This window comes from Cetorhinus maximus, chromosome 2 (assembly GCF_964194155.1).
Source record: "Cetorhinus maximus chromosome 2, sCetMax3.hap1.1, whole genome shotgun sequence".
NCBI lineage: Eukaryota > Metazoa > Chordata > Chondrichthyes > Lamniformes > Cetorhinidae > Cetorhinus > Cetorhinus maximus.
In genome coordinates this window covers 140,904,872-140,922,158 of record NC_135880.1, presented here as the reverse complement: position 1 = coordinate 140,922,158, position 17,287 = coordinate 140,904,872, and the positions used below count along the sequence as shown (strand labels likewise).

Genomic DNA, 17,287 nt, shown 5'->3' with positions numbered 1-17,287 from the left:
CCTTTTTTCAGTAAAACAACTAGGGAATAATTTCAGCCAAACCTTAACACCTACTGCACATTTGCGTTAGATGCTACAATGTTAGTTTACATCGAAAAATCTGTAACTCTACCTGGCATCCATTCCCTCAAGATCCAATATACAGCCTGCACAAGGACCAATCAGCACACTGTAACAGTATCCTGCCACTAATACCCATTCAGCCATGCTATAAATGTCTGAAGTGAAAAATACAACCCAGGTTGCACACAGTGCAGCTATCTTGAAATTTGAAACTTGAAACTTTTCAAGTTTCTGCAAAAACTCCACCCAAAACTGACTCATTTTTCTTGACCATGTTATTTTTCAAAACGGAAGAAAAAACTTTCTGCTAATTATAAAACATGAATCATGATTATTCACATGAGCTTAGGGGAAAGTCCCATGCGATAAGCCTTATTGACTGATTCGAGCATGTACCAGGTAAAATAAGTTGTAGAACTTCCTATGATATAGCTTATTATGGAATACAGGGAAGGACATGGGGCTAGATAAGACATGGATTTCAAATATGGGGAGCGGAGGGTACTCGTGGGGATGGGGATGTAATGTCAGAGTCTGCATAGATATGATCTGCAGAATTGGACTTGGGTGGCTAACCTAACTGTGTGCTTATCGAAATTTAAGAATAATGTAAAAATCGATCAGCATTCAATCCAGAAAAAGGTTTGCAAAACCATTGAGATCACCAATTTAGTTGGTCAACGATATACCCTATGATGTAAATGTAAATGAGGTCAAAAAGCTGTGGGTACATAAGTTTACAGTGAATGGAACCAAATTGGTAAACCTTGGAGAACGACTAGGAGTAATAGCACAGGTTACACTTGCAAGCAATCAAAACATTGGGAAGCAAGTATAAAAACTAAAACAGAAGGCCAGGGTATTGCGGTGGATCAGTGCCACTTTTAAGTGTACTGGCATTATGCTGCAGTTTTCCAATGCTCCAATCAGAACAAAATGACAAAATGATTTGGTTCACAAAAATAAATACGTGGATTGGAGAGTGTGCATCAACTGATAGACTAATTCCAATCTAGAGAGATGAGTTTTGAATGAAGGCTTAAATTCAATCCTTAAACTCTAGGAAGAGGACATTGAGGGAACATCTCATCACAGTATAAAACCAGTTAAACAGTACAAGAAAAGAGTAAACTCAGATTGTTACTGCACATTAATGCATGAAGTGAAATGAGAGGATTGCATTGGAAATAAGTAAATTTAGCATAGGGGCCAGTGAAAAATGTCTTATAAAATCTTATAAAATCAAATCAAATCTGGGCAATGATTTCAGTCCAGGTAAAAACTATAGGACTAGTAACAATCTTATGAAAAGTAATGATGGGACATAAGAGATCAGAGGGATCGACTGAAAAGGGACAAAATGTCTTTTCTCATCCCTGTTATGACATTATCATCTAGTTTTACAAATCATTACAAATAATAAGAAACAAAATCCTGTACGGCACATGTTCGTAAACCATTCCAATTTAATTTCTCCTTGGGACAATTCGGCTCCTTTCTGTACCAGCCGTGTCACAGAGAATAATGCAGTTATTGTGATTTGAATGCTGATTATCAAACTTTAGCAAGAGCGACGGAGGAAATTCAAATTATGTTTCGATGCTGCTGCATTTTGATGTTCCCGGATGCTGTTGCATGCAATCCAGTTAAAATGCTGAGCTACAGAATTCTGGTCATTCAAGTTCCAGAAACTTGAAATTCATCCCTGCTCATGTGATAGCTCTGAGGAATTCTGGGGGTGTGTGTTGTAAACACGAGCACGTGTAAGGAGTCCGGCTTGCTACCTGATCTAGAGGGCAAATCCCACAGGTAATCCCTGCCATTGATGCTAACGCTGGCACAACTTGCAAAGGTGGCAGCGAGTTCATGCTGATCCTCTCACAGAAAGAACAGAGTTATTTACCCTGTTGCAAGGCAGCTTCAAATTAAAATCATTGAATGGTTACAGCATAGAAAGAGGCCATTTGGCCCATTGTGTCCATGCTGGCCCTCTCTAAGAGCAACTCAGCTAATTCCACTCACCAGCCTATTCCCTGTATTTTTCCTCCAATTTTTCTGTCTTCAGGTAATTATCCAATTCCTGTTTGAATAGGACAGAGTTCAGGGCAGTGCTGTGTACCAGCTAACGGGAGATTAGTAATCAAAAAGCAAAATAGTGAAATTGTATCTTTTAAACTTTGCTGTGGAGTGCACAGCAAGAGTTGAAGAAAGGTTCAGCTTGCATTGAAAACAGTTAAAATGGCATACAGAGACAACTACTTTCTTAGGGACATTGGAACAGGAATAGGCCATTCAACACTACCAGTCTGTTCCACCATTCAACTAGGTTATGGCTGATGTGTATCTCAACTCCATTTACCTATCTTTGCTCCATACCCTCTTGATATCCTCAACTAACCTACAATCTATCAATCCTAGTCTTGAAAGTTTGGATTGTCCTAACAAACACAGCTGCTGGGGGGAGAAAATTCCAGACATCTACTGCCCTTTCTTTGAAGAAGTGCTTCCTGATTTCACTTTTGAATGGCCTGGCTCTGACTTTTAAGATTATGCTTCTTCATACTGGATGCGCCCCCCCTCACCCGAGGTACTGCCCCTTAATCTTCTCAGGGAATATGAGTAATTTTCTGCAACCTCTTGATGACTCTTCATGTCCAAATTATTCAACCACTTAACGTCAGAGCCAACGCTGAGATCTGCCCTTATCTTTGTATTCCGTAGACTAGCACCTCCTGGGGAGAGGTTGGAGTGGTATAGACAGGAGGTCGCTGAATAGTGATGAGAAGCTGGACCTTCCTGTCACTGACTGGGGGCTGCTGAAACCCTATTGCAGCAGCATCCTGGGCTGCCATCAGCTACCACAGACTGAAGCTGCTTTGCTCAGCTGTTGTCCCGCTCTTTCACTAACCTGCCCAACAGCGGAGCCATGGGAGGGAGGGAAACAGGTCTGCCTAAAGTGACACAAACACTTATATTAATTAGAGGATTTGGTTGCAGATAAAAGACTTTGAAGCTGCATGTCAAAGTTCTGGGCTTGGCATGTCAACTGGGAATGCCACAGCGAGACCCCGGGACAATGTCACCGCTGAGCAGCCTATCTGAGCTGGGGAGCTGGTGTGTAGGAGCCGGCGGCCAGGGGGAAGGTTGAGCCTCTGTTAAACCCCAGCGCCCACGACAGTGCACGGCCAAACCCGAGGCTGCTCCCGAGCATTTTGTCCACACCGTTGCTGGGAAAACAGAAAGACTGGAGGGGGAAATTCAGCGACGGCCTGATCAGGGCGGAGGAGTTGGCGAGATTCCTTGGCGGATAGGTGCGCAGACACATCTCCCTGCTGGGATTCGGGGGGACTTGACTCTTGGATTGACTTGTTTTTTTTGTACTGAATGAAAAGGCATTCAGTAGGTTGCTGGAAGATTCCAGTGAGGAGCTTGCTGAATGTGCATCCCGCGGGATGACACTTGGCAATTCTCTTCTGCTGAACCATCAGAAACAAAGATGTCAAGCTGCTTCCGAAGCTTTCCAGAGGAACCAGGGGCTTGGAGCTGCTGAGGACGGGAGTCAGCTTAGAGGCGGCGAACACACTCACTAACAACCACGCCATGGCTCCTGAAGGTTCACCTGGGGCAGCAGCTCACAGTTACAACAAGGAGCTGCTTCGGCCTCGGCTCCGTCTGTAAAGTTGGGAGAAGCCCCAAGACAGTGTGAAAGCTTCTGGCGGTAAACACAAAGGAGCGAGCCCATAATTCAATTCTCGTGGACATTAGATTGGAAGTTTCCCGTACAAAGGGCCACGACGGCGCCTAATATTGGGTAAGGACATTGCAAGCGTGAGATTAAGATGCGTTCTTGGGTTTACTCTGTACCTGGTCAATGCTAAATCTGATCAGGGAACACTTGACGCCGACAGCAAATGCAAAAAATGGGCCAAGGGCCTACTCCACTGCCCTACCAACCCTTAGATTGATGGGCACAAACTCACTAAAACAAAAACCTTTAAAACTTCACACTAGAGCTACAATAGACTTTAATCTTGCATTACGAAAACTTCCAGGTAAGATAGACCAGCAATTTTACCTATAACTCATGTTGTCTGAACTATTACAGACTCTGGCAAAACAAGTTTCACGAGCTTGCACACCTGACACAGAGATTTAACATAATAGGAGTACATATGAGTTTGGGCACAAACCCATTTCAATTACATTGAATCTATAGCCATTTGACTCATATGGTCTATCATAGTACTTATGCTTTTAACAATCTTTCTCCCACTATAACTTCCTCTTCCTGCCATGACACCTCCCTCCTCCCATCCCTCTATTCGCTTCACTCTGTGTACATCAAGACTCCCCAGAAATTTGTCTGTGGCATCTGCTTTGACCACTGCATGTGGCAGCAAGTTCTACATTCTAATCACTCTGTGTGAGGAACTTAAGTAATTACTGTCAGTGAAGAGAAAGTACTAGAGAAATTAATGGGACAAATCCCCTGCATCTGATGGCCTACATCCTAGGGTTTTAAAAAGAGGTGGCTGCAGAGTTAGTAAATTTCCTGGATTCTGGAATGGTCCCCATTGATTGGAACGTAGTAAATGTACCACTATTCAAGAAAGGAGGGGTTAAGAAAACAGGGAACCACCACCAATTAGCCTTAGAACAATCATAAGATGTAGGAGCAGAAGTAGGCCATTCGGCCCATCGAGTCTACTCTGCTATTCAATGAGATCATGGCTGATCTGATAACCCTCAACTCCACTTTCCTGCCTTTTCCCCGTAGCCCTTGATTCCCTTACTGATTAAAAATCTGTCTATCTCAGCCTTGAATATACTTAACGACCCAGCCTCTACAGCCCTCTGCGGTAAAGAATTCCACAGATTCACTACCCTCTGAGAGAAGAAATTCCTCCTCATCATCGGGAAAATGCTGGAATCCGTTATTAAGGAAGTAGTCGTGGCACACTTAAAAAATTATTATATAGTTATGCAGAGCCAAGGTATTTTTACCGAAAAGGAAAAAGTGTTTGACAGATCTATTACAGTTTTTTGAGGATACAACTAGCTGAGTGGGTAAAGAGGAGTATTTGGATGAAATATATATGGATTTCCAAAAGCACCTGATAAAGTCCCATGCAAAAGATTGATACAGAAGATAAAGAAGGTGTTCTGGAGTTGGGGGTAAGATATTTACATGGATAAAAAATTGGTTAAAGGACAGAAAATAGAGAGTAGGAATAAATAGGTCATTTTCAGGTTTACAGGCTGTCACTAGTGGGGTGTGCAAGGTTGGGTGCTGGGCCTCAGCCAATTCATAATCTATATTAATGACTCGGATGAAAGGACTGAGTGTATTGCATCCAAGTTTGTTGATGATACAAAGCTAGGTGGGAAAGTAGCCTGTGTGGAGTACACAAGAAGTTTGCAAAGTGAAATGAACAGGTTAAATGCGTGTACTCCATCTATTATCTTCTTGCCCAATATGGAAAATGTGAAGTTATTCACTTTGGTAGAAGGAACAAAAAAAAAGAATATTTTTAATGTTGAGAAACTGTTAAATGTTGCTGTTCAGATGGATTTGGATGCCTTTGTATATAAAATACAGAAAGTTAACGTGCAGATGCAGTAAGCAGTTAGGAAGGCAAATGGTATTTTGGCCCTTATGCAAGGGGTTTGGAGTACAAGAGTAAAAATATCTTCCCACAATTATATGGGGGTTTGGTGAGACTGCACTGGTGTGTAGAGTTTTGTTCTCCACGCCTCAGGAAAGATATATCTGCCTTAGAGGTTGTGCATTGAAGATTCAAGAGATTGATCCCTGAGATGAGGGGGTTGTTCTATGAGGACAGATTGAATAGAATGGGTGTGTACTTTCTCTGGATATTAGGAGGATGACAGGTGATCTCATTGAAACATATAAAATTCTGACTTGGCTTGATAGGATAGATGCTGAGAGGCTGTTTCCCATGACTGGCGAGTCTAGAACTAGGGGCATAGCCTCAGGAGAAGAAGTCAGCCATTTAGGGTGGAGATGAGAAGTTTGTTCACTCAGAGAATTATGAAACTTTGGAATTCTCTACAGCAGAGGGCTGTGGACATTCAATTCATTGTGTATACTCAAGAATGACAGATTTTTGGATATTAAGCTGAATCAAAGGGTATAGTGATCAGGTGGGAAAGTGGAGTTGAAGTTTAAAATTAACCATGATCTTATTGAATGGCAGAGCAGATGTGAAAGGCCATATGGCCGACTCAGTTTTTATTTGTTATGTTGGTTTGAGAAATTCCTCCTAAATTCTTCATCTTATTAGTTAGTGGCTATTATAAATTTCACCCTCTCATTGTGGACTTGCACGTTGAACAAAAAAAAAATCAGTGAGTTGTGTGTCAGACATGTGAACCTCTGTAGTGGTATTTGGGCCTGTTTCACAAGACTCCACAAAATGGGCACATTAGCCTTTCTAGTGTCTTGCTAAATCACATTGTCATGCACTTCAATGGTTTCGCATGTAGCTCACAATTACGAAGATGCACCAGATGTGAAAAAAGAAGACCTCTATGAAGTTACATTGAACAGGGGAATCAACCAGAAATGACAAAGCCAGGAGGTCAGGTCACATGGTACATTTTTTTGCCTGACAGGACTGACATGCAGGATATTCTATTCATACCAGAAATGTTTATTGATTAAAACTGTCAAGAGGTCACATCAGTGAATCTTCTGGCAGGCAACGTATAGCAGAGCATGCTTGAACTCCTCCCGCACAGACACAGTTGTACTTCAACACTGATGTAATGCAGACTTTCTGGACTTTGCAAACCTCGGTTTGGACTCCTTTAGTGCAGCTGGGTTCAACCAACTGATGTCAAGACATTCTGCTAAATAACTTTTACAATAATCAGACCTTAGCTCTCTGGTTTTATCTTATCTTTCATCACAGCAACCCTGCCACAGAGTCTTATCTAGCTGTTCTCAAAAAATGGAGGATATTTTCTTTTTCCTCATGAATGTACGAGTGTGAAGCTATGTTACTTTAAGTTTTTAAACCTATGCTCTGTTCAGTCGACACTCTGGTCCTTGCCAAAAGATGTTAACATGACACTATCTCCTTGGAAAGGAGTTCACTTTTGGCTGCAGTTTGCTTTTTTTTGCTTGCTTTTTTTTTGTCTAATGTTTAGAAATATTGTTCCTAGCAAAGCCTCCTACACGTGTGGATGGGGAAAGGTTATCAGAGAGGCCCAGCCAGGCCAATACTATCCCACTTCACACGTGGAGTCAACAAACTCCAACACTAGCCATGCTGATTCCGTTTGTTTACAGTCACCCGTTCCCAGAGATGTACTGCTATGCTGGAGAATAAAATATTATCCTTAAGCTTAATATCCAAAACATTGCTTCCTGTAAATGCCACACAGCCATGTGAGATTCACAGAATTAATCACAGTGTATTTCTCCAGGGCTAACAGGCACTTTAAATGCCAAAGAATGCTGTGGCACGTTAATCGGAGGAGGCGCGGGTCATTTTCCCCTTCACCATCTGGGCGGTAACCAGGTGGAGCTGATTGCTTGTGCACCCCACCCGATTTTAAATTCCATCAAATCTTTATTCCATCATCCCAGTGACAGTCTCAGCTGAGTTGGCAGCTCTCTCGCCCCTGAGTCATAAGGTTGTGAGTTCAAGACCCAATCCAGGGATTAGAGCATACAATCCAGGCTGATATTTTCAGTGCAGTACTGAAGGAGTGCTGCACTGTCGGAGAGATGTTTTGGATGAGGTATTGAACTGATGCTTAGTCTACCCTCTCAGATCCCATGGCTCTATTTTGAAGAAGAGTAGGGGAGTTGGCCTGGCTAAACTCTACCCCTCAACTAACATCACTGAGAACAGATTACCTGGTCATGATCTCATTGGTGCTTGTGGGATCTTGCTGTGCATAAATTAGCTGGAACTTTTCCCAACATTACAGCAGTGACTACGTTTCAAAAGTAATTTATTGGCTGTGAAGCACTTTGGAACATCAATGAAAGTGCTATTTAAATGCAAGTTATTTCATTCAATGAAATGAAAATCAATTGGGTTTTGTAAAGAACGTATATAGAAACATAGGGCAGAATCATCCCAGACTTGCACTAAGCGAGGTAGCAGGTGGGAAAAAGGACGTATTACCTGCCGGCCAGATTGGCTGCCTTTGGCGCTTCCTGCCTCATTAATTATACAGCCACAGGAAACACGCCATCTCGCTGGCGGGCGGCCTCTGAGTCGCCCTCCAGGTACCATATCTAAACTGCAGTCGCCCACACAGTTCTTAGGGTTGCAGGCCTGGACTGCTCCAGTGAAGGCATGGCCCTGAAAACCAGGAAGAGTTCAGTGACCCGTTGCTGGAGTGCCTTTTGGAGGTCTGCCGTGATGTCCTCCACCCCCACTCTGGCAGCAGGAGTTCCAGCAATCTCACCACTCCAGCTTGAGAGGCAGTGGCAGTGATGGTCAATGCCGATGCTGCACCGAAGAGGTTGGCCATCCAGTGACGGTTGGCTATCCGTTCACATCCTCCCTATAGTGTGGCACCCAGAACTGTACATAATACTCCAGCTGAGGTCTAACCAGTGTCTTACATAAGATAATCATAACCTCCCTGCTCTTGCACTCTATGCCACTATTAATGAAGCCTAGAATATGGTATGCTTTAAAAACAGCTCTCTCTACCTGTCCTGCCATCTTTAATGACTTGTGTACATACACACCCAGATGTCTCTGCTCCTACAAACCCTTTAGAATAGTATCCTTTATTTTACACTGTCTCTCCATGTTCTTTGTACCAAAGTGTATCACCTCACACTTCTCTGCATTGAATTTCATCTGCCACCTGTCTGCCCACTCCACCAATGTGTCAATGTCCTTTTGAAGTCCTACACTGACGTCACAGCTTACAATTCTCCCAAGTTTTGTGTTATCTGCAAACTTTGAAATTGTCCCCTGCACACCAAGATCTCAATCATTTATATGTATCAGGAAAAGTAAGGGACCCAATACCGACCCCTGGGGAACTCCACTACAAACCTTCTTCCAGCCTGAAAATACCCATTAATCATTACTCTCTGTTTCCTATCCCTCAGCCAATTTTGTATCCACATTGCTACTGTCCCTTTTATTCCATGACTTATAACTTTCCTCACAAGTCTGTTGTGTGGCTCTGTATCGAACACCTTTTGGAAGTCCATATACACCACATCGACGGCCTTACCCTCATCAACCATCTCTATTACCTCTTCAAAAAACTGCAGCAAGTTAGTGAGACATGATTTTCCTTTAACAAATCCATGCTCACTCTTCGAATCAATCCACATTTTTCCATGTGACTATTAATTCTATACCGAATAATTGTTTCTAGAAGTTTCCCCAGCACCGAAGTTAAAGCGACTGATCTATAATTGCAGGGCAGATCTTTATAATCTTTTTTGAACAACGGCATAATGTTTGCAATTCTCCAATCCTCCGGCATCTCCCCCGAATCCAGGGAACATTGAAAGATTATTGCCAGTGCCTCTGCAATTTCCACTCTCGCTTCCTTTAATAATCTTGAATGCATCTCATCTGGTCCTGGTGCCTTATCAACTTTAAGTAACGATAGCTTATCCAATACGACCTCCTTATCAATTTTAAACCCTTCTAGTGACTATCTGTCAATCTCAGAGTTAAAATTGACAATTGGTCCAGCATCAATTGCCACCTGTGAAGAAAGTTCCAAATTTCTGCCACCCTTTGTGTGTAGATGTGTTTCCTAATTCCACTCTTGAAGTTTGACTTTAATTTTTAGACTATGCTCCCTAATCCCAGGCTCCCAATTCAGCATAAATTGTTTCTTTCTACCAGCTCCCTTTAACATCTTGAAATCATTAGCTTCACGGGGTGGTTAAATTTGAATATTGCCCCCATTATGCCAAAATTATCCTGATAGCCCATTCAGTGCTAAAGGAGCCAGCTTAGCTTGGTTGATGGCACTCTTGCTTCGCTCTCGGGTCTCAGCCCAGAGTCTCTGCTGATGCTTCAACATTGCAGTGAGGGAGCGCTACACTCTCAGAGGTGCTGCATTTCAATTGAGACATTGGAAGAAGGCCTCAGCTAACCTCTCAGGTGGAAGTAAAAGATCCCATGCACTATTTCAAAAAGAGCAGAGTAGCTGGTCTCAGAATCTTGGGTCAATATTGATTCCTCAGCTGACACCATCAGAAAACAAATTAATCGTCCATTCCTTTCACCCGCCAACATTGAAATCTTGCTGTGCACAAAATAGCTGCTCATTCTGGCACTAATAACTAGCCAAAATTAAATCTTTCAGCAATGGAGGGTCAATGCTTGCACCCTAAGCCATCAATTACAGCAGAAAATATCAGCCAATAAATTGTTTTACTGTGTACACTAAATCCCAGTCTACTTTGTTAAAAATTCATCCTCGATACTTTGTTAAAAATTCATTTTCGAGATGTCGGTGTCGCTGGCAAGGCTGTCACTTATTGTCTGCTTCTGCTCATTAAGCACTTTGGAAGGTAGTTAAGGGTGCACCCTGTTAGTGTGGGACTGGAAGCATGTATAGGGAAGGACAGCAAGTTTCCTTTGCTAAAGAACATTAGTAAATGAATATAACATTTTATATCGGTGAAGCAAGCACTTGTTTCAAAACAACAACAACTAGCATTTATATAGCTTCCTTAATGCCAAAACAAGTCCCAAGGAGCTTTGCAGGAGTGTTATCAGCCAAAATTTGACACCGAGCCACATAAGAAGATATTATTTCTGATGAAAGGTCACTGCCCTGAAATATTAACTCTGTTTCTCTCACCACAGATGCTGCCTGACTTGCTGAGTATTCCATCATTTTGTCAGAGACATGAGGAGCGGTGACCAAAACCTTGGTCAAAGAGGTCGGTTCCTTTAGGTGTCTTAAAGGAGGAGAGAGATTTGGAGAGATTTAGGGAGGCAAGTCTGGAGCTTGGAGCCTAGGTGGCTGAAGCAAACGAAGCTAATGCTAGCTCATCTTCAAACTTAAGTGAGTACCAAAACCTCATTCACAGACCAAAGTTGTACCCAGTGCTTTGGACTCAGGATGTACCCTGAAGGTTGACTGTGTGTGAGATAGGGGATTCATGTCTCCTCTACTGCCCAGTTCTTTAGTATAATGCACTCTATGCATCTACACACAGCTGCTGTTAGATAGTGGCCTAAGAGTTCTCTTGTCAAAACAGCCAGAGCACTCGTTATTTCCTCATTATTTCCACAGAGTTGACAACACATGGCCTTAACGTCCATGGGCTGCAGCAAAACAGCAGAAACATGTCCTTTCAACATCATCTGGGTCAAACATTCTGTTATTGTACCACAACTTATTTAAGAAGCTGTTTGTTTAGCTGATGGTTTTAAACTGACCAGAATAGGCTCAGCACCAGGAACAAAAACAAAAATCAAAACTGCAAAGTTTTCTCAAACTTGATGCAGCAATGCCTTCATGTGATTCATTCCACGATTTTATTCACACTTGATTAACTTTATTTTAAGTGAAGTAGATGGTTTAGTATTCAGTGCTACAATGTAAGGGAGAAGGTGTGCAAGATTTGTTTTGTTAAGGCCCTCGTCTTGATGCTCTTTAGGTTTAAAAAAAACAAAGAATCTTTCATTATAGAGATATGAACAGATATTTTAAAAATATGTCATGCCAGAAATTGTACCATGATAGACAATGTATAATTTTTTTCTCATATTTCGCTGTTATGGTTAGACACTGTACTCAACCAGCTGTTTATTTACAACAACTGTTTTCAACCTTTGTTCTCTCTTATTTATCTCCCTAGGAATCTATACTACAGTGCAGATATCCGCCACTGTCTCGTGACCCCTCCCCTACCCCGCCATCCATCCCCCTAAACCAGTGCAGCACTGAAGGAGTGTTGCACAGAGGTGCTGTCATTCATATGAGACACAAAACTGAGACCCCGACTGCTCTCTCAGGTGGATCCCATGGCACTACTTGAAAGAAGAGCAGGAAAGTTCTCCCTGGTGTCCTGACCAATATTTATCCCTCAACCAACACCACAAAAACGGATAATCTGACCTTTATCTCATTGCCATTTGTAGGACCTTGCTTCATACAAACTGCCGCATTTGCCTATGAACTTAAAGTGTACTTCATTGATTGTAAATTGTCCTTAGGATATAACAGTTGCAATATAAATCCAAGTTTTTCTTTTCCAAAGTGCAAACTTCTCTCAAACTTTTGAACAGCAACACCTTTGCCCAAGCGAGCAGCCTCCAATGCCATGGGCTTACATTATTTTCTGATAAATACATGTGATTATCATAATTGTGATTGCATGAAACAGCACAAAGGCATTGGATGACTGCTGTGCATTTATTGTACCACACAGCTCTGCACATATTGCAGTATCATGCTGACATGTAACATTCAAACAGAAAGCAGAATTTGTTTTAAGGTTTTAATTTTCATCTGCACTATGTGATTCAAACTGTATCCAACTTACTTTACATATCTGAAAATATTTCAAAGTCGTTTGACTTCCCCCCCCGCCTCCCCCACCCCATGTTGCCTCTATTACAAGATGTTGCTTAGTATTTGAAATGCCATGTTTTCCTCTGCAGAATAGATACGATTTGATTGCTTAAATTCAATTTACGTTAGTTAACAAGAGAAATGTTATGTAGCAACAGAAAAGGGGTTGGATAAAATCTCCTCACATCATTTCCATATTCTTTTTATCTGCGCAAATCGTACTGGGCTACTTTCCTCTCAGTTGTGCCAATAGCGTCAAATAACATTCTCCCCTTGTTTGTTCAGCACACCTGAATCATTAGCTTCATCCTGCTAGCATTCTTCCATCAACACTACTTTTTTAATGCAAAATTTACAGACTCACCAATTCTAAAACTTGAAGTGAAAGCAGGAGCTGGAGAATACACAATCTAAATACACAGATAACCAGGCTGTTTTATTCATGACCTACAAATATTCAAGGAGGTAATTAAAATGCTAATCCTAACGACTATTTATCCTTCTCAATAAGCTAAAAACAACTGATAAGTGACTTGTTTGTTCAGGTAGTGGAGGAATTCTATAGCACTGTATAACAAAAAACTTCTCATTCACTGAAATTGGTTCCGTTTTGCTCCCGTCCATGTTTTCTGTTTTGGGGTTCGTGCAAGCACCTTTTTTTTTAAACACCCCCTTTCTGCTTAAAAGAGCTGGCCCACCATTTAGTTCTCGATCCACTAAAGACATTGGAGGAAGCTGGCAATGTGGGTGACACAGGCTGAGCGATAATCTTAAATCCCCACCAAAATGAGGCAGAGGAATGATCAGAAAGCTTTAACAAGTCATCAATACTAGACCGCAGTAAGGAAATGCCTGCTTTTGAACAGTAAAGCAAGCAGCTATGCTGTGGCTATGTGCAGCCCCCATCAGTCTGTAGCACAGTTATAGGGAACACGGGGCTTGCTGGAAACTGAGACTGCTGAGAAAAAAGAGAGCCTGCTGCAAAATCCCCCTCTCCCTTTAATGGTGCAGCGAGATTGTATTTCATTTCCTTCGCTGCCCCTGACCTTGCAGTCCTTGGGATCGGCAATCCTTTCTTCCCTGCTCCTGCCTTTGTGTCTGCTTGTCAGTTACCAAACAAGCAAATGGAAGCTGACACACAAAAAAAGCCAAAGATCTCCAAATAAAAACAATCAATTCATAACACTACAGCTACTTCTCTGTGTCATTTCAATTCCTTCATTTATTTATTTAAGCTTTACTTTCCTAGTGTGTTAGAAGATTGATTTCACTGCACACATTACAAATGACAAATTAAAAAAAAATTAATAGACGCCATTAAAACTCGCGCACACACATCAGGGAGGTGAAAACACAGTACCTGTTCCACGGTACCACTATCCCTTTACTGGGTTCTCACAAAACACTTCAAAACCTAAAAGAGGAAAAAACTACATAAGGATAAAACTGATCATGTAAATTCTCCATAGCTTAAAATTCAGAAAGATTACACAATGATAGCAGACGGCAGCATTACAAACCTGACTGCACACTTCAAAGGTAACAGAAGGCAAGTACTGCACTAGTAATTTTTTTTCTTTATTCAAACTAATATTGTCAGCCATGTTGGAGAGGCTTTGGCTAATTTTCTGCAAACCCCCACCTTTTCCCCTCTTTCATGAGATCATGCAAAGTAAATTTTCACGCATTCTTGCTTCAAAGAAAACAGCCAAATAAGAAGCATAAGATCTTACTGGTACATAAAAATAGCTCCAGCCTCTGTATCTCCCTCAGCGTCGCAGAAATCCAGCAAAGTACAATCTGTCTCCTTTCAAACAAATCCTAAAGGGCAGCCATCTTGCTTCCTTCTGCTCCTCTACGAAAGCAGACTAGCTTTCGCATCAATATTCATATGACAGTCTGACATCTATTATCATCACCAATGAAACCCCAATGTTGCTCTTCCCCAGCTCAAAGTGTGGACGTGACTAGCATGTGCTCTGTCCAGTGAGGACTCTGTCAGGAAGATCAGTTTGCTTGTTTGGGTAGTTGTAAATCATTTCCCTACCAGGTCCTTAAACACAAAGGACCTATGATTTCTAACTGCACAATAGTGAACATTAGTGAGGTTGGACTGAAACTCTGGACTGGAGCTGACTGGGCAAGGACTATTCCCTCCCCCTCTACTGGTATGTAACTGAAACCCCTCTGACTAGTCAGTCACCCACCCACCAAGCCTCTCAGACTGATTTTTAAAAAAAGTCTTTTAGGAAGCTCACTGTTTTCTGAGAAGTTCCTGTTTCTTTCCCAGTGATGTTTTTACCACTTCCTTTCTGACATCACATTCACCGCTTTTAAAACTCTTTCTTTAATTTCCAGAGGGACTATTGTTTGAACTCACTCATTAAAGGCATGCGTCAGTGTTGTGGTAAAACTATATTCAGTGTTAAAGCACACGAGAGTCAGCAATTTTTTCCACTCATGTCAAGACCCACCTCCCCCAGCCCCCTTCCCTCCGCCCCAACACACATACACACACTGGTACAACCCACGTGGATCCGCTGATTAAATCAAACATGTACACACATTCCCCAAAGCACCAGGTATTGAGTTTCTGCCAACAGCATTCCTCCCACTTAACATCTTGAAGATTAAGGCTTCCATTTCTCTGAAAGCAGATTTTGTGTTTTATTTTTAAACAAATCAGTGGGTGTGTTTTTCCTGTTTGAGAGAACACTCCTTTTGTGAGTGCATTATTGCCAAGCCTTCCTCTTGTTCCTGCCTTTTAAACTGCGCTGGCTTTAACAGAACAGGTGGTTTGTATTGGGCTATGATCTGTTCAGCCCCAGCCCTAGCCCAGCTTTAAACTATGCCTGGCCCCCTTCTTGTTACTTATCCTTCCAAGCTACTAATGTGACATTTGTTCATTCTGAATAGAGTGCACTACCCCCACCAGTCAACTGTGGAGAGGGAGTGCTTCAAGCAAAATGGAGATTGTGTCAATGTAGAGTGGGGGATGGGAAATGTTTTCTAACTCACTGAAACTCTCTTCTGCCTTTCTCAGACTTTTACATCATTGAGAGCTTATCTATAAGGCCCAAGGCACACCATTTTGAATCATTTTAAGAAGACACAACTTAAAAAAAACAAATTTGTCTGCCTCATAAAAAGCCTCCTATCCCTGCAACATTTCATTTACAAACAGAGCTGGAGACAACACGGACTCACTACCCAGTACAGTCCACTGAAGGACGAGTTCCAAAACAAGTGTATAACAAAACTTCAGTTACAAAGGGAAAGAGCATCAGCAGCTATTTTCTGATTGAACATTTCAGACATTGAACAGGGATAAAAGTCCACATTGTCATTTTAAAAGGATGGCATTTAATGGCAAACTGCTTCTAAATGGGAATGTATCTATACGTATCCATGTCCGATTATATCCAAGCAAAGTTTTAGATGTGCATGTAAGCTGTTTAACTGCTAGATTAGAATCTTCCATCATTGATTGCAAACACTAATTTTTCTAATTCATTGAGATACCAGTCAGCTTCATGCACCGTGCCTGCACCCACCCACCCCGCCCCACCTAACCCCCAACCCCAGCAAGTAGTAGACAAAAACTCAGAACACATTCAGAAGCCTGAAAAGGTGCTTTGCTAATAACTTCTGTCCCACACCCCCACTTCACCACCATGCACTCTCTCCAGCTGTCAGTACCCTGTCATCTGCTAGTTCTAAAATCAGTGAGGTTAATGCAATTCTGATTCAAGTGATGATGACAGCATGCACCTTTACGCAAGTGTTAAACCCAAATACACTTCTAATGATTTAGTGGCTGCAAAAAAGCTGGTGCCACCTTTTTCTGGAGGGGGAGCTGAAACAATGGGGTAGTGGCTACAATTATTTACTTTCCATACACTAATGATTTAGTCACAGCAGGAGGTGTGAGAACTCCAGATAATGGCTTTGTTTGTCCACAATAACTAACAGAGCAGAACCACAAATTGCCTTATTCCTGCATTGGTGGCACTCAAACTCAAACTCGACCATTAGGTAAGCATTTTTATAAGGTTTGACATTTTTTCTGAGGAGTAAACCACTTTTTCTGACTTATTTGCTCTATCATCATATTAGGAAACATTTTTTGGAGGCTGATATAGTTATAGTGTACCAGAGTTACAGTACAACAGAATTACAACAGAGTTACAGTGCGACAGAGTTTGTGATAGTTACTTTATGACAGAATTACAGCATGACAGAGTTATAGAATGGCATTAATGCAGCAAGACCAGATTTCACTATATCAGTGTTACAGTATGGCAGCGTTTCATTGTGACAATTACAACCTAACAGTTACAGGGAGACAGAGTTACAGCTTGACAGAGTTACAGTAAAGCATTGATATAGTGAGGCAGAACTACAACATGGCAGAGTTAGTGTGACAGTTGTAGTATGACAGTTACAGTGTAACAGTGTTTCAGTATGACATTAACAGCATAACAAAGTTATAGTATGATAGAGTTACAGTGTGGTAGAGTTACCATATAACAAATTAGCAGTGTAACAGAATTACAGTAGGATAGAGACACGGTGTGACAGACTTGACAGAGTTATTCTGTGGCAGAGTTGCAGTATAACAGAGTCAAAGTGTGACAGTCTTGACAGTGTCACAGTGTGGCAGCTGCAA

General features: G+C 41.8%; 1 protein-coding gene across 1 annotated transcript in view; it reads right to left on the bottom strand.

The window, feature by feature from the left end:
- The window catches only part of tet2 (tet methylcytosine dioxygenase 2), a 169,606-nt gene extending 154,819 nt beyond the window's left edge, over positions 1 to 14,787 (bottom strand). Inside the window, exons 1-2 of the mRNA XM_078570230.1 lie at positions 14,352 to 14,787; positions 13,979 to 14,032 (exon numbers count right to left, since the gene is read on the bottom strand). The gene's annotated coding sequence lies outside the window, so the exon portion shown is untranslated. The remainder of the gene's footprint in view (positions 1 to 13,978; positions 14,033 to 14,351) is intronic.
- Between the last annotated feature and the right edge of the window lie 2,500 nt (positions 14,788 to 17,287).